This window comes from Canis lupus, chromosome 32, assembly GCF_048164855.1.
Source record: "Canis lupus baileyi chromosome 32, mCanLup2.hap1, whole genome shotgun sequence".
Taxonomy (NCBI): Eukaryota; Metazoa; Chordata; class Mammalia; order Carnivora; family Canidae; genus Canis; species Canis lupus.
Window position 1 is genome coordinate 29,836,292 of NC_132869.1, and position 20,190 is coordinate 29,856,481.

General features: G+C 39.4%; 1 long non-coding RNA gene across 1 annotated transcript; it reads right to left on the bottom strand.

Annotated features, from left to right (window-relative positions):
- Nucleotides 1-2,555: 2,555 nt before the first annotated feature.
- LOC140622733 (uncharacterized) lies at nt 2,556-9,647 on the bottom strand. Its single transcript, XR_012022423.1, has 4 exons — nt 9,604-9,647; nt 4,171-4,312; nt 3,557-3,678; nt 2,556-3,327 (listed from the first exon to the last, which is right to left on the bottom strand). It is a non-coding gene; the product is annotated as an uncharacterized lncRNA (long non-coding RNA).
- Between the last annotated feature and the right edge of the window lie 10,543 nt (nt 9,648-20,190).

Sequence of the window (20,190 nt, forward strand, 5' to 3'; positions counted from 1 at the left end):
TTTTGCAAGTTTTTTATGGATCATGTATATAAAGAACCCAGCAGAATACTTATAATTCTCTTTTTCATGTTAATTTGCTTCTTTGGCTTTCTTAGAAAACTGTGTCTTAGGGAATGAGAAGATGTGGTGTCAAGGAGGAGAGTGGGGTACAGAGAACCAGTGGTAAACCCCTCCCTAAGCCACACATTCCCCCAGGCCCACTAGCTGTCCACACTTTCAGCTCCTACTTGAGCTTAAGGAGATAAAAAAGCTCCTGAGAGAGAGATGGAAAGGCAGCCAGCTCTTCTAACAAGTTCACCTAATCCTGAGGCTGGGTTCACTTAATCCGACACCAGGTCTCTGACATTCCTTTGGCTCCCATCCTTCCAGACACCACACCCCAGACAGCCTCATTTCGGAGAAGTCTCTGCACTCTGAACCCTGCTTGACCCCAGAGATGGTGCCATCCTTCATCCAGCAGATGAATTCAACTCACCTTTTCAGAGCAACAACAATAGGAGTCACCCTTGCCAATGAGTGAGCAAATCAACAAGGATGTCACTAGTGCCTGGGCAATGCCTAAGGCCATGTTTTGTCCTTTGGCTCAGACTCTTCACAGTCAGGTGGGTAACAAAACGGTGGACCTGGACTGGGGACTGGATCCCAGGCTATGGCAAAGGATCTTGAGCACAGTCTCAGTGGGTAGAAGAGTTTTATTTAATACATTTCTTCACAATAGTGTGGTAGCAATACAATTTAAAATCTTTCAGCCTTCCAGATGACTAAGGGAAGAGAAACCCATCAGCAGCTCTTTGAAATTAGCAGGAAATGTACTGCAATGTGTGTATTTGGTAGACAAAAAAGAAAAAGAATCTGAGGATTGGGCAGATTAGATGATCAGATTTCTCATAAACCATTCTGAAAATACAGCCCTTGGAAGCCTCACAAAATGACTTTTAGGTAACAGGACAGGGGTACAGGCTGATCCCTTGGAGAGCTGGAAATTCACACTTCCGCTACTCTAGCTGGACTGGCCTAGCCCACACAACTGGGCTGCTCCTCCCATGAATTCCAGCCCATTTTCCTGTGACTCTCACATTTGGCCTGTTTTGGCTGACCCTCTTGTGTACGTAGGTGAATCCTGCATCTTGTTCCTACAACTGCCTAAAGTCCTACTCCAAATGAACAGGTCACCAACATCTAGCCTCGAATACCACTAAGGACATTCTGTGGCCCTGTGATACCAACGCAGCCTAAATCAAACCCAAGTATGCCATCCCCCTTTAGACACCATGACTTGAACTCTGGTGCCTCCTTGAGGCCGACCAGCCTTACCCTTGGGACAGTCCCCTGGCTTTGGTCCATACTTCCTAGCCTGGCCTACCAGGTGCCCACAGCCCAGTCCCTGTCCATCTCTCCTGCCTCATCTCTTACTGCCCCCCACCCTAATCTCCATACCCCATGAATATAGAAGGACTGCATGAGCATGAGCATGAACATGAGTATGAGCATGAGTGTGAGCATGAGCATGCTAGGCTGTCTTATTCATCCACCCCCTTTTCTCTGCCCCATTTATGTAGTCATCTCCTACGTGAAACTTTCCACCTTTTCCCTAAGTCCCCTTCCCTACCACAGAACTGATGTTTCCCTCTGTTCTTCCTACACCAACTGCACAGTGTGAGTACAGCCCCTGAAACATTTTGTGGCACCCTTGCTGTCATGCTGTCTCCTCTAATTAGATTGTGAGCTCCTGGGGGATAGGCACTGGTCAGATTCATCTCTTTGTCCTGTCACCTAATCAATACAAAGAGTCTTCCTTCCTTTCTTCCTTCTTTGCTGCTTCTTTGTGGGTAATTTGGAGTCAAGTAGGCAATGTAAAAATGCATCTAGAATAGGAATTTGGGGCCAAGGATGAGGTCAAGCACCAGGAAAAAGTGGAGCAGTTGGTCAGAGAACTGGAGGTCAGGGCTAGATCAGGGAGAAAAACCCAACAGCTGGCTGGGGTCCCAAACAGCTCCCTCGGGAGTGTGTTGTCTACTCCTGGTTAGGACAGAAGCCTGCCCACCTGTCTACTGAGCTAGTGGGAGTTTGGAGGCAAAACTCATGGGTAGATTCAACCATCACTCCTTTAGTCAAGCTTAATATTGTCTCACCCAAGGAGAGTGCTCACATGCCCCAATGGTGATTGCTATAATTTGGGACCCCTGAGCAGGGGGACAGTCCAGGGGTTTCTACACAGGCTGCATTGTGGGGACTGTGAAAAGCCCCCACCCCCAGATCAATCAGAACAGGGATGGCAGACAGCATCAGTATTTCATGTACCATGGAGATCGGGAACCCTGCTTAAAGTCAGGCTCCTGAAATGCATTCCCCCACCACTTGGATCTGACCATCCAGTTTTAACATAACTCCAATACAACTGAAAGACAAAAGGCCGCAAGTTTAAATTGACACCTTATTCAATATATGAGTGTATCAAATCAACATACTGCAGACCTTGAACTTAAACCATATGTCAATTATATCTCAGTTATATAGCTGGTTAGTGCAGGGGGAGAAAATGGCACCTGGCTGAGGTCAGGGAGGTCTATGTTGTGTGTATCCTATCAGTTGTCAAAAAAAAAAAAATACAACGAAGAAGAGTTCCCTTCAAGTCTCCTAAATTCTCATTATTTCTCTTTTTTTGCATGGGAGAAAACACTGCATTACTCCATAATGGAGATCACCATAGAAATGGGTTACATTTACACCAAAGAAAATCGACACCTGAGAATCCTGTTTGTGTGTGACATTGTTTATGGGGAAAGAAGGCAAAGAGTTATTCATTTTTATCAATGCTCCCAATCCTCTATGAAACTAGGTTTCTGTCATTCCTGGGGTCCCTGAGAAGTAGGGTTTTGTTTGTTTACGTCTAAAGCTTTGGCATGGTCCTCCTATGGGCCTTTCTGCCCAGTGGCCTGAACACAACACAGCCCCTGAGAGATCTCCAGCCTACCCCTTCTATAGAAACAATGACACAGCTTCCTACTTAACACCCTGCCTATTGAATTGCCCCAGGTTGGCTTATTCACCAAAGTCATTCACAACCCTGAGAGCTTCGAGAATTTCTCCACAATAACACACTTTGCTGTCCCCAGCCTCTCCTCTGTTCAAGCAGCCCACTGCCACGCCAAAGGCATCAGCGGGTAATTTCAGGCTCTACACTGAAGAGAAGTGCCAAGTTCAAGCAAGCATTATGATTATGATTATTGCTGCTTCCACAGGAAAACGGTCCCCACGTGAGGGTCAGCACACATTCAGCATCTCTGTGGTGTGTCTTCTTTCTATCAAAAGGCTGCTTTTCTGATCCTGTGAAGAGAAGGACGGGAGAAGGCGGAGCTGGATTTAAATGGAGAGAAAATTAATGAAGTGATTTCTCTAAGGAGTAGAAACCTTGTTCCTTATTATTTCCCGTCTGCAACCCTCTCCTTTGGCTCACCCTCCGCACGAACTGCAGGACCTGGTGTGAGCCATTTAAACTTTCTCTCCCTGGGCTTTTTATCTGTCAAACAAGAGTTCAAAAATTTGCTCTAACTACCTAATGGGGGCAGATGCAATAAGATTAGGTCGCTGGAACTGCTTTTGAAGACATAAAGCACTGCAGAAACAGAATTCTTCATCATCGTCTTCATCAGGTGCAGCCTCACATAAACCACCCTTCTGTTCAAACAGAAATAAAATCGCATTTCAAAGTAACAAGCAGTTATATGCCCGCTCACTAGACATGGAGAAATGAGAAGCCCACACAGCCTCTGCCATCCAGGAGTTCTCTGGCCACTTACAAACAAATAATTGCTATCAAGAGATATGAGTAGCAGGGGAGCGTGGAGGAGGGTATAGTTAGTCCTGCCAGGGAATTCAGGGCAGAATTTACAAAGAAGTAAGATCTGAGCTGTCTCTTAAAAGTGGAAAAGATGAAATTTTTATTTAGGTTAAAATATTCACTAAGGAATGAAATGCCACCAAAGGACTGTTGAGGATGGGAGGGATCAGTGGGGTCGTGAAAGAACTAGAAAATTGAGGTCAAGGTTTGAAACCAGCAGTCTATCATTCCAACAGTGATAGCAGAATGCCAAGAAACTGGATTCTTGAATTATCAGCTGTGGCTACCAGCAACCACCATCTCTACCCTCTGCAGGGTGCTATACTCACCGATCGGGGATGGAGATGAATGCGCCTCTGGTTTTTATAGCACTTGACACTCTTCAAAGGGCAGGCATTCATATCATATGCTCCTTAAAGATCCCTTCCCTCCATCAATATCAAAAGTATCTACACAGGATACATATTTATCCTGGAACAAATCACCGCATTTGTCAAACAACTCCAAGTTTATTAGGACTGATGTTGCAAATAATTTCCTAATTATGTAAATGAATAAAATCTGTTTTTAATTAATCTCTAGGCTTTACTGGCATTATTAGAATAAAATATGTTTCTATCTTATTATGGAGTTGCTATTTTCAACAATTACCATGAAGGCAAACATTGACAATTATCAGATATGGCAGATTCGATTGATCTAACAAGGTCAATGGTTCAGTGGCAATTTTAGGAATTCAGCAGAATCTAACAAAAGTTCCAAACTCATGATATACAATAACCTTAAAACAGGTAGAAGTAGAATTCCGTTCAGCTTCAGTTCAACTAAATTTGGTCTGTGTGCTCTGCTCTTCGGTAAGGCTTCTGTCCCGTATGACATTCTAGCTCCTTTCTTACAATGCACATTTTATTATATATATATATATATATATATATATATATATATATATATATATATAAAGGATGGTATCCAACTAATCCCCCTTTTTAAATTTTGTTTAAATTCTTATTTATTTATGATAGTCACAGAGAGAGAGAGAGAGGCAGAGACATAGGCAGAGGGAGAAGCAGGCTCCTTGCACCAGGAGCCCGACGTGGGATTCGATCCCGGGTCTCCAGGATCGCGCCCTGGGCCAAAGGCAGGCGCCAAACCGCTGCGCCACCCAGGGATCCCTAACTAATCCCCTTTTGTATATGTATCTTAATATTTAACATTTCCTTTGCCTTTCATTCTTTCTTGTACTTCTTACAGCCCTTTGGTAACAATTTTTCTTTCAATGGTACACCATTTAGAAAATCCCTAAGTGAGGGTCTATTGGTAGCAAAATCTGTCATCTTCAGTTTTGCTTTGTTCACCTGATTTATAAAATTATTATTTTGCTCCCATTCCCTAGTTTTTAATTCTAGGTTGAGAATTCCTTTTTCCCCAAGGCACTGCTGGTATCATCCTTTGTCTACTGATGTGGAACGTTACACAGTCTAATCGACAGTTCTGTGCAGATGATCACTGTTTTCATCCTGACTACTTTTAGTATCTTTTGTCTCTGGCCTATAGTTTTACAATGTGTTTAGGTGTGGATTTCTTTTATTAACCTTCCTTGGAGTTCATTAGACATCCTGAATCAAAGGATTCATGTCTTTCTTAGAAATTATTCATCCATTGTACCTTTTAGGGCTCTGCATGGACCTCACTCTAGCTTCCATATCTCTTAATGTCTCTGTCATCTTTGTGTCTTTGCCTCTCTGTGCTGAATTTTGTATATTTTCTTCAGTTCCAGTTCATGAATTTTCTCTTTGGCTGTATCTTATCTGGTCTTCAGGGTCAAAAGAATTGGAAGATAGGGCCACTGATGTTTTTGTTGTGTTATATTGAAGTATAACATATTTATCACAGTGAAAACACACATCTCTGATGACATCATGCAGGAATACATATTCATGTACCACCAGCATCCCTTCATCTCCCTTCTCAATCAATACTCTTCTGCATGAGACAGTTGTTACTCTGACCACAATCCTCATGAATACACTTTGCCTGTTTTTGAACTTCCTAACTGGTACTCTTTATCTGGCTTATTCTGCTTCACAGTATAGCTATGGGGTCTCTACATTGTTGCATTAGCTTAAGTTTTTCTTCTTCACTGCATTATAGCATTACACTGTATGAACATATCAGTTTATTTATCCCTTCTGCTGCAGAAGGGATAAATAAATAAACTGTTGATGGAGTTCTGCATTGTCTTAGTTAGGGCTATTATTTTATTTAATGTTTAATTTCTTACTATTATTTTCTTTATTTCCAGACATTCACTCAGTATTTTTTCAAGTTCAAATGACCATATCAGGTCATTTTTGATAGGTTCATGCTCCTTACTCATATTTTTACTTTTATTTTTTTATTTCTTTAAGCATATTAAATGTGTTAAATGTGTGAGGTCACTGCTGTTACTGGTTGTCTCTGTTAATTCTCATGCATGAAAAGTACTCAATGTTTCTTCATGTTCTATGATTTCTGAGTACATGTCCACTGGGTCTCAACTCAATGTTTCTTCATGTTCTATGATTTCTGAGTACATGTTCACTGGGTCCTCATTCCTATGAGGAATTCTTTGCAGTATGGATTAAATGTGGATTCCTCCAGAGATCTGTGTTCCTGCCTACCAGGTCTGCTTAAAATTCTCAGCTTGTGGTTATTAGGACTATGACAATACCATGAATTCAGGCCCCAAATCCATGTAAAAATTTACGCATTGCCATGTTCTCTACCATCAACAGTCAGTCTGAGTTGGTCAAGGTTCTCTGCTGTCTGCCTCCATGGAGTGGATGTTTTTTTCTAATTCATCTTTTCCCTGAGGATGCATCTTTCATGAGTCCCAGCTTCCCTTAGGAGTCCCCAACTGGCCCAACTCCCTATATAGTCTTTTTCGCCTCTTTCCTTTATACATAGGCATGGCCACTAAAGCTAGAGCTCCTGATCCCCTGAAATTTACTGGCGGTTGGTGATAAAGTTGGCAGCAACTTCACCCCTCAGTTACCTCTTTGGACTCCTGTTCTTCCATTCTTAACATTGGAGAAATTCCCCCTACTTTCCTGTATGCTCTTTCTCTTATTTTAAAATTATGATATAGTGGACATTTTATTAAGTATATTCAGATAGTTTAAATATTTTGTCAAGCATATTCATGACGTTTACAAATTAGATTATCTAGATCATCTCTCCAGACATAGTAGTCCAGTCAAGCTTTCTAAACCTCAATTTTCAACAAGTCAGGTGGAATGTCCCACAATGTTCATTTTCTAAAACATCACTTAAGCATCAACTCTCTGGTCTCCTGTCCCACACAAGAATTAATCCCTCTCTTTAGGTACTTTTTAATGTCTTTATCTCCTTGGAATTCTGTTAGCCCACAGGCCTGCCTCTTTCGCTGACTCCCACCAGATTCTAAAGTCTTAGAGGTCAGGGCTGTTGTACATACAGTCAGGCACATACTCTGGCCTAGAAGGAGCTCCACAAATGCTTATGGGAATGAATGAAATTGATGGTCTAATGTCAACAGCATGTCCCTAGGGAATTGAATCCTGGAATCTTTAAACCCTCAATCCTCAAACCCACTATATGTGGAAAGTGAAGGAAAACCACATATACAAAAGAGGCCTCTCCACACAAGGCCTGTGGAACCAAAACTGGAGTCACAGCAGGCCAAAATCCAGAACTGGATTACATACAGCAACAGTGGCAGTAAGCAAGGCTGAACCCTGATGGTCTTCATCATCTCATTCCCTTGGAATCTTTTGCTCCAAGCCTCAAGTTTCAGAGCACAAAGTATCACGATATGATTTCTTAAGATACTTACAAAGAGGAAAAGAATTTTTCCTGTTTTAGTGGGTTGTATTATTATGCCATCATTTATATTGAAATTACAGGAGGGAAAGAAGTACTTTTTAAAAAATTGTTTCCACCAGACTATTCATTGTAATTTCCCAGGACAACCCAAATTGAGCAATGGGTTCTAACATTATGTGCGTCCAGCTTGATACCAGATACCAAGGTCTTCAGATACCCTACAGCACTTTTTTTCTTCATGAAATAAACTATGGAAAATCACTGATATGGTAACCAAATTGAATGTTTAAGCCTAAAGCGTATTAGCCCAGAAAGTTTGTGTAATGATACCACCATGATCTGATTTCAAGGATAAGTAAGATCAAGTTAGAGGCTCTTTGGAATGATAGTGATTAGAGAGGCCTGCAAATGCCTTTACCAAGGTATTTTAAAGACTTTATAAATTCTAATGGATAGGGCAGCCCTGGTGGCGCAGCGGTTTAGCGCCGCCTGCAGCCCGGGGTGTGATCCTGGTGACCCGGGATCGAGTCCCACATCGAGCTTCCTGCATGGAGCCTGCTTCTCCCTCTGCCTGTGTCTCTGCCTCTCTCTCGCTCTCTCTGACTGAATAAATAAATAAATCTTAAAAAAAAAATAAATAAAAAATAAATTCTAATGGATGCAACAGCCATTTAATCTCCAGGCCATGCCAGCCTGGGAGCATAGTGAAGGTAGAAGATAAAAATAAACCAGTCATTCCATAGCTCAGCCCTCACCAGCTATTAGAATGCTATCTTTGACCACTGCCTCCTTCAGATTAAAAAGCTGGGCATGGGGATATGAAAGGGAAAACTTGGGAGTATATGGTCCCTGGCATGTCATGTAACCTTCTGGTACCATCTGGTACCATGGTCACACCCAAAGGATGCCTAATTGCTCCCAAGTAAGCTAGATACTCAGAGCTGCTTCACAGGAGATGCCCTCCTCTACCATCCTTCCAAGCCAATGCCAATATAGTTATTCTGTGGAGGGACTGTGACCAACTATAAAGCCTGGGTGGTAGACTGTTACAATAATGCACTCAAATTTTTCATGTGCCTTGTCTCCTCCCACACTATCTCAGGGTTTGGATATGGGACTTGCGTTGGCCAATGAGACAAATAGCAAACATGGCAAATGCAGAAACTTAAAAAGTGTTTTCACATTGGAGTTTGTCCTTTCTCTTATAGTTCTTAGGACTCTTCGGCCACCATAAGAACAAGTCCAAACTAGAATCCTAGAAATTGAGAGATGGAAGGAGCTGAAATGAATTATCCAGCTGAATGAACACTGTACCAGACCATCCAGCTAAAGAGCCCCAGCAGATCTGGCTGCTGACTTCAAGCACAAAAGTTAGCTTAGCCAAGACCCAAAGAAGAATCACCTCACTGAGCCCAGTCCAATTTGCTAATCCACAGAATTGTGAACTAAATAAATGACAGCAGTTTAAGTTACTAACTTTTTTTTTTTTTTCTTTTAAAGAGAGAGAGGCAGAGACACAGGCAGAGGGAGAAGCAGGCTCCATGCAGGGAGCTCGACGTGGGACTCGATCCCGGGTCTCCAGGATCACGCCCTGGGCTGAAGGCGGCGCTAAACCACTGAGCCACCCGGGCTGCCCTAAGTTACTAACTATTGAGGGAGATTGTGATATAGGAAAAGCTGATTTATACAGCTTTTCACAAGATATGGAAAAAATAAAATATGTTCATGGAATAGATGGTAGAAGAGTAAGCATAAAGTGAAAGTATGTATCTCAAGCAAGAGGTTATAAGCCCTTGAAAAGGTATAATACCCAAGTTTAGCTATCAATTCTGTGATATAACTTGAAAAGGTTGTTACAAAGGCCACTAATTCTAAACATCTCTCTCACCAATGAACCATGGTATCACCCTCCTACCTACATCAAATCTTGATAAAACTTCTAAGCAGTATAGTATAAAGGGAGACAGTAAAACACTATAGAATTAAGAACTCTGGAATCAGACAATGGAATCAGCACTGGAATCTTTAGTACCATCTTTCATAAACCAGGGAGATAATAACACCTACTTAACAGAGCTATTGTTGTAAAGATTAAATAATGCATGTGAAGTGCATGGTACAAAGTCTGATACCTACAGGTGCTCAAAATATTAGCTTGCCTTATTAGCCATAAGTTTGGGAGTTCATCAAAATAATTAGCTACCACAGATTGAATACTTACCATGTAAAAGGCACCATGCTAAATGCCCTGTGTACATTACCTCATTTAATCTTCATCATAGTGAGGTATTTGTGCTCCCATTTTAGACAGGAGGAAACTGACACACAGAGAAATTAAGTCATTTGTTTAGTGTCACATAGATGGGACGTGGCAGATACTAACTTCAACCCTCTTTGTATCCCATGCTGTTTCCCATCCCATCATTGCCTAGTGGTTACAAACAAATTACAAAGGTTCTTCAAAATGTGCCCCCCTTCTACATTTTTGCCATTTTAGTAGACTATATACTGTGTCTATACAGGGCACTCTGCCTGGGATGTTTTCCTTATCCATGCTCCTTTCCCACTAACTTAGAAAAATCCTTATCATTTTAGGGCCAGTTCAAAAACTATCCCTGGTTGAAATATTCTTAGATTTCCCTAGTAGGTTAAGATATGAGCTCTGGAGTCAGACTGTATCTGTTGGAATCTCAATTTCTGTCACCTACTAATTATGTGAAGACATACCTCTCCTAAATCTCCAAATCTTGGTTTACTTATATGTAAAATAGGAGAAATTATTCCTAATTCATAAAGATAGGTAGGTAGGTAGGTAGGTAGGTAGGTAGATAGATAGATAGATAGATAGATAGATAGATAGAATCAAGCAGAGTGCCTAACCCAGAGTTAGCACTGTGTTACCTACCATTTTTTTATCCATCACTGGGCTCCCATAAAACTTTTATTTCAGAATATTTACATGTATAGTTAATTATATTCCTCTTTCCTTACTATGTCTTGCAACCATTGTGGTCAAAGATCACGTTCCTTGGTCTCTCTCTCCTTATCCAGCCCTACAGTAAATACCTACTACATGTTTGCTGAAATTCATTTAATCCAACAATTGTGAGTCCTTAGTTTAGGCATTTAATCTTTCTGATGGAACTTCAGTTTGCTCAGCCATGATTCAAACTTTAATGCGTTGGACTATATCAGTAATTTTCAAAGATTGTTGTTCACTATTCACAATGACATTCTTTTCTCAAACAAAATTTTACATACTAAATATGAAACAGGGGTGCCTTTGTGGCTCAGTGGTTAAGCATCTGCCTTTGGCCTCAGGTAGTGATCCTGGGGTCCTGAGATCGAGTCCCACATCAGGCTCCCCACAGGGAGCCTGCTTCTTCCTCTGCATAGTCTCTGCCTCTCTCATGAATAAATAGATGGAATCTTTTTAAAAATTTTTTAAAAAATTAAAAATAAAATATGAAACAGATTCTGCATAGAGCTACTGCACTTGAGGAGGGTTGTAAAGGGTGGATTTTATTTATCAGGCCCCCCTAAATTTCTCAGGCATTTCTGAGAATGCCTGTAGCTTATGAGCACCCATCTAGACATGCACTCTGACAATTCAGACTTCTTCATAGAGTAGGGGCCAGATCCCTAGACTCTCCATGCACCGAGGTAAATCTAACTCTAAGCATTAACCTGTTAAGGATGAGGAAAGATATTTCTGGAGGGAGAATAAACCCCTTGAATCATGGGTAAGTGCTTCATGATACAAGAATGACTAATGCTCATTTGACAGCACAACACAGAGTAAGTGTGAAGTTCAAACCGTGGGATCTTGAATAGTCCTCTCAATTATAAGACACAGGAGAAAGTTGGTCCCTGTTAGCTATATATGAGTGTAAAGTTTTGCAGCTGTCAACCAGAGTTTTAGGTACCAATAGGAACTGACAAAGGTTGTAGTAATAGGGGTACAGGAGCTCTTTGAATATTTCAAGAAACCAAATGGCAATGTGCAGACTGAGACACCAAGCTCCTTTGCAACTGGCAGGAATGACATCAGTGGGAGAACTCAGGCTCATTGGAACTCTAATTGGCAGGTATACACGTCTTTGATGAATAAATAAATTATTGCTTCATAAAATGAAGTTGTTTCCTAGATAATTTTTTTAAAAAAAAAACAGCATCTGTTGAGAAATCGTAATATAAAATGTTTATCCAGCGCTTACTATGTGCCAGGTGATTTATGTTCATGCCTCATCAAGCCTGTGATTACCAGCTTTACAAACAAGGAAACCAAGTCAGAAAGGCCAAGTTGGTTCCTTATTGTCTGGCAGCAAGCAAAAAATGGCTCAGGATTTAAAACTGTGACTCCTTTTTCCTATACTTAACACCTTACTCTCCACTGGACCACTTCTCTGCTGAACAAAAGGCTTCTAATACACAAGGCTTGAAGAATGACAAGAGAATAAACAACTTGATAACATTACTTCTTTCTTCATGGTTCTCAAAATGCACAGGCATCAGCTGGGGAGGTGTTAGGATGCAGAGAGATCCTTGTCTCCAGAGATTCTGAGTCAGTAGAGCCTGGAAATCTGCATTTTGCCTAGTACAGGCAGTAATTCTAAAGTAAGTGAGCTTCAGTCTCCTACTTTGAAAACAGTGCCTCAGGAATGCAATCAATGTTATCAATAAAGAGGATGTCCAGAGGGCTTTAGGCTTACCTTTTATTTTACTATCTGAAAAGTTTCAAAACATTTAGAAGCTTCCAGATCAAGAGTTGCTCTTTAGAGTTAATAAGGACAGAATGTGGTTGGTATAGAGGGCAATCCTAAATTAGTTCTGGTCCCCCATCATCCCAGCCAGGAAGATGTCACTAATCTTCAGGGCTAGCTGTCCCAAGACAGGGCTTGAAATGGAAGAGAAAGAAAGGGCACCCTGTTTTTCCTCTTTAAAACATAAAAGTAAAGAGAGCAAGGAGAATGCTGATGGTGACAGATGTAAGAAGTTTATTATATATTGCAGAGATCCAGATTAGGAAAAGCTTTCTAAATCCAATTTTTCTGCTTAAAGCAGAAAGCAAATAAGGCCATCCTGGTGTGCCACCAGTTTCACAGAACTCATTGATAGGAAGTGTGCAGGCTGTTTGGAAACCTGGCTGTGGTGCCAAATGGATGGAATTTTGAGGATGTAATCATGGACCCCATCTTTTTCACTTTAAAAGAATCTGATTAGGGTGAAGCAGGGTGGGGAGTTGTTTTGCTGAGATGAGTTTCAGGCTAAAATGACTGGAGATGATGGGATTTGAATGGGATGGGGAGCATCCTGGCAGACGAGGACAGAAGTGACCCTGTGTTTGAAGTGATAACAAATGACACCCACACCCCTCCTTTTCTACTTTGTCTCCAAATTTAACATTAAATTGAGTGTCAGATAGCAAGATGCTGTCAAGATTAAGTGGAGAGCTCAAGCAAATACCTTTTACAAGCTCCCACTTCTCAGATGATCAAACTAATAATTTTATCTGCCTCGCTGATAGGTTAGCTCTTTTTCCAAGTTTGAAAATAAAATCAAGAGAGAATTCCGTGAAGATGGCTAAGTCATAAAAGGAAACAGCTCTCCCCATTACTCCTTCAAGGTAACTATTAAACCTTATGAAAGGGAACTTTTCTACAGCCATGGGAGAAGCAAGAAACAATGGTATGTGGTGCTGGCAGGAATTGTGAAATGATGGTCAAAGATTAAGATAAAGCCCCTGTCAGAGATAACTTTGAGTCCCATGTATCTATTTTCTCCAATTCCAATGAGCATTTGGTTCATTATCCCCAAGCATCTGTATGTTATATGCTGGAAATCCAACTATTCTTTGAATCTGTACTTCCCAAACCAAAAGACCTCTCTATCTCTTCCTCAGGCTTTTGTAGACCAAGGCTCTTCTGTTGGATGACATCTCCCTTCTCATCTGGATTCAGAATTACTCTTGAAAGGGAAATATTCTCCTCAACCTGAATGCTTTGAGATGCCAAGAGTTCTGCTGTCCAATATGGTAGCCACTAGCTACATATAGCTATTCAAACTCAAATTCAAATGCATTCAGGTTAGATTAAAATTCAGGTCCTCAGGATGCCTGGTGGCTCAGTGCTTGAGCATCTGCCTTCAGCTCAGGGTGTGATCCCAGAGCCCATGGATCAAGTCCCACATCAGTTCCCTGCAAGGAGCCTGCTTCTCCCTCAGCCTATGTCTTTGCCTCTCTCTGTGTCTCTCATGAATAAATAAATAAAATCTTTTAAAAAATAAAATAAAATAAAATTCAGATCCTCAGCCACATCAACTGCATTTCATGTGACTAATGGCTAATCTATTAGAGCAGATATAGTACCATGATGATATAGTATCATCATCTACTGGACAGTCCTGACTTTGAAGGCTGGAAGAACTCAGAATTGGGCACATAATTATTTCTATAAGACAAGAACTGCTGTGACTGACCTGAGAGATGGACTGCACAGTGCTCAGGCGCAATACAAAGGGGTTGATGGCAAGCCTCAACTCTTTGACTCTTTACCACCACTGAGCCAACATTTCTCCTAGTTCAAGAACAAAGGAATAGGAAAAGAATAAAACCAAGTGAAGCCCATGATAATATCCAGCACAAGGTATTAAGAACTAATACCTTTACCATCAGGGTAAAATTCTTTCTCTGAAATAGATTTGCTCTAAAACCATACAATATTACATAAACAATTGCTTTATGTTTCCAATAAGATACTATTGAACATGGCTTTTATTGAATTAAAAAGACTACTTCAAAATAAAATTGCAGTAGCCATGTAGTAACCACCTTTTGATTAATGAAGCAGAGAACAAATCTGAAAAACACTCCTAAAAATGAATGAAGAGAGGAAAGAGACTGCTCTGTAGAGAGGCCCACAAGGGAAAATAGAATAACAGTTCATTTTACACACACACACACACACACACACACACACACAGCTTATAGACCACACTTCCTGAAATCTGCACTAGCTGTCAAGTTTGATCTCAAAATATGAGATTTCTACTTACAAAAACTTTTACTCATAAAACCAGAAGACAAAAAGATACATAGCATAAATGAAGAGACCAACAATTTGAAAGAGAAGAACCAAGTTTAAATTGTGAGGCAAGTAGTTCCCATTGAAATAGACTGGATTCAGGAAATATTATATCATGCTTCTTGAATGTACATATTTATACATTCAGTAAAACAAGGAAATGTAGCAACTGGAAAATATGGAAGTGTTATTGGAAAGTGTTATAAATCATCTCCCCCTCTTTTTTTTTAAGAAAAAATAAAGACAGTGAAGAGCAGGAAGTACATTTTAAAAAAGGAGGGAATATTTTAAAAGACTGGTTCCTGAAGTTTTTGTAAATGTCAAGAGAAGATAGAAGAACCAAGAAAATGGATTCAATACATGGAATTCTTTTATACCAGAAGTTGAGGACAGAAAACTAGCAAAAATCAGACTTATTATTTTAAAAAAAGGAAGTGTGAACATATGCATTTAGCAATACTAGAATCCCATTGAAGTGACAGTAAAAGATGAAAAGTAAACTTGAGGAATCCTCCCCAAATTCAGAGCAAAAAGCCCAAGAGACAGAAAATAAGGAGGAAAGGTAAGAAAATCAGAAGACCAAATTGGGAGAATAGAGATCAGGAAGTGTTGTGTGTGGTAGGAATGGAGAGGGGGGCTGTTAAAACAACTGATAGGAATGTAACAGGCTTGAGATGTAATAAAATAAGCATCTTATTGGGGAAAAAAAGAGAGGTTAAAACTAAGATTTGAAAGTAGATGCCTGTGAAAAATAGAAAAATACTTAGGAAGGGGGTTTGGCTCATAGGGAGAGAGGGATGTTCTTCATAGCAAGCCTATGGGAATACTTCACTTTTTAAATAATGTGCATGTAAAACTTTGATAAAAAGAAAAGCTAAATTTTAAGAAGCCATGAGGTTTAAAAAGAATAGAAGAACATTTTCCAAAAAAAAAAAAAGATTTTATTCTTTGTATTGAAAAGAGCTGACTTGTTGAAGGCAAGATTATTGTTGAAAGAATTGACCTGGGCATAATCAGGGGAAATGATTATCTACAAAGGAAAGAGAAAACTGGGATCAGGATAATTCATTTAATAATTCTGCTGTCCATTTCCTAATAATGTGTTTGTGGGTAGATTTTTGTCTTTGGATAGTAGAATTTACTAAATAAAACTAGTATCTAGATATTTTTGAATAAAATATGACATATGAAGTCAGGGAGAAAGACCTATAAACTTTTTTTTTTTAATGGAAGAAACTATTAGCAACAGATACCCAAGTTATAAGAATGAAAGAATACTGTTATATTTGAAAACATGAATGAAATTGGTAATACTTTGCAAAAATACTAAAATTGATGCAAGATAAAATCTGAATAGAATAATAAATAAAGATAAAATCTTAAAAATAGAATATCCCTCCAAAATCCCTGGCATGAATTGCTTTTACAGGTGAATTTTAAAAAACTTTCTAAAGAAGATAAAGGAAAAAAAGACCATTAAAATTTCCATAAAATATGATGAACACAAAGATATTAAAAGCTACACAATTGGGATCCCTGGGTGGCGCAGCGGTTTGGCGCCTGCCTTTGGCCCAGGGCGCAATCCTGGAGAACTGGGATCGAATCCCACGTCGGGCTCCCGGTGCATGGAGCCTGCTTCTCCCTCTGCCTGTGTCTCTGCCTCTCTCTCTCTCTCTCTCTGTCATAAATAAAAAAAATAAAAAATAAATAAAATAAAAGCTACACAATTCTGGGGATCCCTGGGTGGCGCAGCGGTTTGGCGCCTGCCTTTGGCCCACGGCACGATCCTGGAGACCTGGGATCGAATCCCACGTCAGGCTCCCGGTGCATGGAGCCTGCTTCTCCCTCCTCCTGTGTCTCTGCCTCTTTCTCTCTCTCTATGTCTATCATGAATAAATAAATAAATCTTTAAAAAAAAAAAAAAAAAGCTACACAATTCTAAGCAAATATAAAAGTGTCGCAAAATCTAAAGTACATAGGATAAAGACTTATAGAATCAATATTATGTATAAAAATAGACATTAAGTATAAATACAGATATACCTCAACTATCATAGTAAATGAAATTCAATAGTTAATTTAAAGACCTGGCCATTATAATCGATAGGGAGTATTTCTGGAAAGTAATGACAGATCAGTACTAGAAACCGTAATAATTTCACCAATATGCCATGTAAGAAAAATCAAACAACTTTATCAAAATATAAAGAGATATTCAATAAAATTCAGTACCCACTATTCATAAAACATCTTCAAATGGTGGAAATAGAAGCATGTCTCACTCAATGTATAAATATTTGTTTTAAACCAACAAAAACCACCATTGGAAAGGAAACAGAAAAATTATAGTTTACAGAAATCCATTGAAAAAATTATTTGAATTAGTTTTTCAAAATCAATAAAATTGGTAGATAAAGATATAGAACATTTCATGGGGGAAAAAACCCCATTCCCAATAGAACACAAAATATAAAATCTGAAGATAGAATCTTAATGGGAAATGTGTGTGACCTAGATTGGGAGAGATGGGGGTAGGAGCCTTGAGAATTTCACTGAGAAATATAAAATAAAACTTGACTAATGGAAAGACTCAGCGTGTTCCTCGATGAAAAGTCTAAGTATTTTAAGAATGTTAATTTTTTTCAATTAATATATTGCAGTAAAGAAATTTTTTTTAATTTTTATTTATTTATGATAGTCACAGAGAGAGAGAGAGAGGCAGAGACACAGGCAGAGGGAGAAGCAGGCTCCATGCACCGGGAGCCCGACGTGGGATTCGATCCCGGGTCTCCAGGATCGCGCCCTGGGCCAAAGGCAGGCGCCAAACCGCTGCGCCACCCAGGGATCCCTGCAGTAAAGCAATTTAAATAAAAATCCTAGTAGGGCTTTCATTGTTGTTGTTTAAACTGGATAAAATTATTGTAAAATTAATTTGGAAGAAAAATTGAAGAAAAATATTTTCTAAGTATATTAAAACATAATATAAGGGTGAAAGAAGCCCTTCCAAAAGCCAGAATATACAGTAAAATTATCAATAAATAAAACAGTCTGGTACTAATTCCAAGATTATAAATCAATAGAGAAAGAACAATTTCTCAACAACCTATTGGCCTTCACCGTGGTTGCATTTATGCCTCCAAAGAAACAGTACAACTTGGAAACGTGGGACTGGGAAGCTTCCTTAGTTTGACTTCCCTGAGTGAGAACTTTCACACCCTTGGTCAAGTGCTTCTCCAACATCTTTCCTCAATGTCAAAGTATCAAGCTTTATTTCTACTAGAATTATTTAATGCAACTGAAAACCATACTGAGCAGAACACTCTGACCTGGCTTCATGGATTGACCTCTCTCAATTCTACTCCCTACCATGGCAGGGCTTTATCTTTCAAATCCTTTTTATCTTTTGATCCCCTATTCCATCCCATACCTTTTGACATTTACTAGTAAAATAATGTGAAAATGAGGTTAACAGCTGTATGTTTTATATCATGCAATGGGGCAAGATAAATTCTGGATGAATTAGTTGGCTAAAGAATTTCAGAAAAATTATAAGGATAAAATTGAATATTCATAAGGTGACATGATGTGCTGAATTATAAAAGGATGGATTAATTACAAAGTAATTGATGAACATTAATCAACAAATATGACTATCTAAAAATCTAAACTAGTATATAATGTGAAAGAAAGGCAAATAACAGGCTAACAAAATATGTTGAAGAAAGCATTAGATGAACAATCTTATATAATGAGCCCATAAAACTGATTATATTAAAGCCCTAGTGATCTCAATAAAAATGTAAATAGAGTACATCATATTAGTAAATAAATTTTTATAAAAATATTCAATTTACTGGTATCAAAGAATTAGAAATTAAGACCAGTTGCTATTATAAAAGCAACAATATTTTAATGGCAAAATGAATTGCTGGCGAAACCTCAGGAAAATTGATATTCTTTATATTGCTAGTGTAATAAAATTATTATAGTATATTTGTAAAATAATTTGGCACTCTTGATCAAAAGCTGTCGAAATGTTTTTAACCCAGTAATTCCATTTCTGGGAATCTAGCCTACGAAAACACTCTGAAGCCTGGAAAAATATTGACACATGAAGAAGTCCAGCTCAACATTCTAATTGCAAAAACATAAAAGTATATACAAAGTGAAAGACAATGTCATAAATTATGACAAATCCACCAGAACGAAATATTAAGCACCATTCAAAATCAAGGTTATAAAAATTAGGTGGCAACATGAAAAATATGAATAATTTTAGCTGATTACAGGTCTAGAAAAACGTGACAACAGACACATGGCAAAGTACTATAAGGGCATGAATACTGATATTAATACTACTACTACCAAAAATAATATATTGAGCACCAACTATGCCAGGTACCTTACAAACATAATCTTTAATCAACACACCAGCTTTAGCAGATAGAGAAGCAAGTAACTAGATAATAAACTAACAAGAGCTGCTGGCTTCTTCCATGAAGCGCAAATGTTCCACCCTGATCACACATCATGCAGCTGATCCTAGTGTCTCAGCCATCAACACTCCCCAGAAACTGTCCTTAACTGAAGTAAAAAGGTCATTCAAGGTCACACCCCATTCTTATACCCAGTATAGAACAACCTATATCTAGTATCTAGTCATTGCAGAGATATAAAGGTCCACCTCTCCAGCTCCAATTGGGAATAATGCTGAATGAACACCCCCGGCTTTGAGCTCTTGTGCGGTCAGCAGAGGCCTCTGTTGAGACTGCTCTGTAGCCTCCATTCTCCTTCCACCCCATCCTGCTGCCTACCCTTCCCCACATGTATTAGTCCTCAGAGTATTCTCTGATAAAATACCTAAAACTGATCTCAGTCTCAGAGGCTGCTTTCTGGGGGATCTCAACCCATAACATTTAATGCCAGAAATGGTCCAAGTTGGCAATATTACAATGGGATTGGGAGCCAGATCAAGGGCAACACTGCCAGTTGTAATTGGAGCACCATTTGTAACTAGCACAGGCTTGCAATGCAACTGTTAAAATGTTCACAAGTGGTGAACTGGGGAGGTATACCTGTGGAAGGAGTGCAATAGGCCAAACATTTAGGAACTATAAGGGAAGTGGAAATGTTAAGGACGATAGATTTGGGTGGCAGTTGGGGGGGATACCTGAGACTTCAAAGGAAGATAAGGAAATGCTGAGAGTGGTGAATCATCAATTCAAAGCTAAATGGGAAAACCATTAGGGCTTCCTTAGGATGTTGAAAGGTAAAACAGAAGATCAGGACTAAGACCAGGACTTGATCACAAGAGCAGCAGAGCTCTAGAGAAGGTTCAGTTCTCAACATAGGTAGGTCTACTATTCTAAGGTTAGGGCCCTGATTAGGAAAGGGTGGGATCCTGAAATCTATCAACTGGGTTAG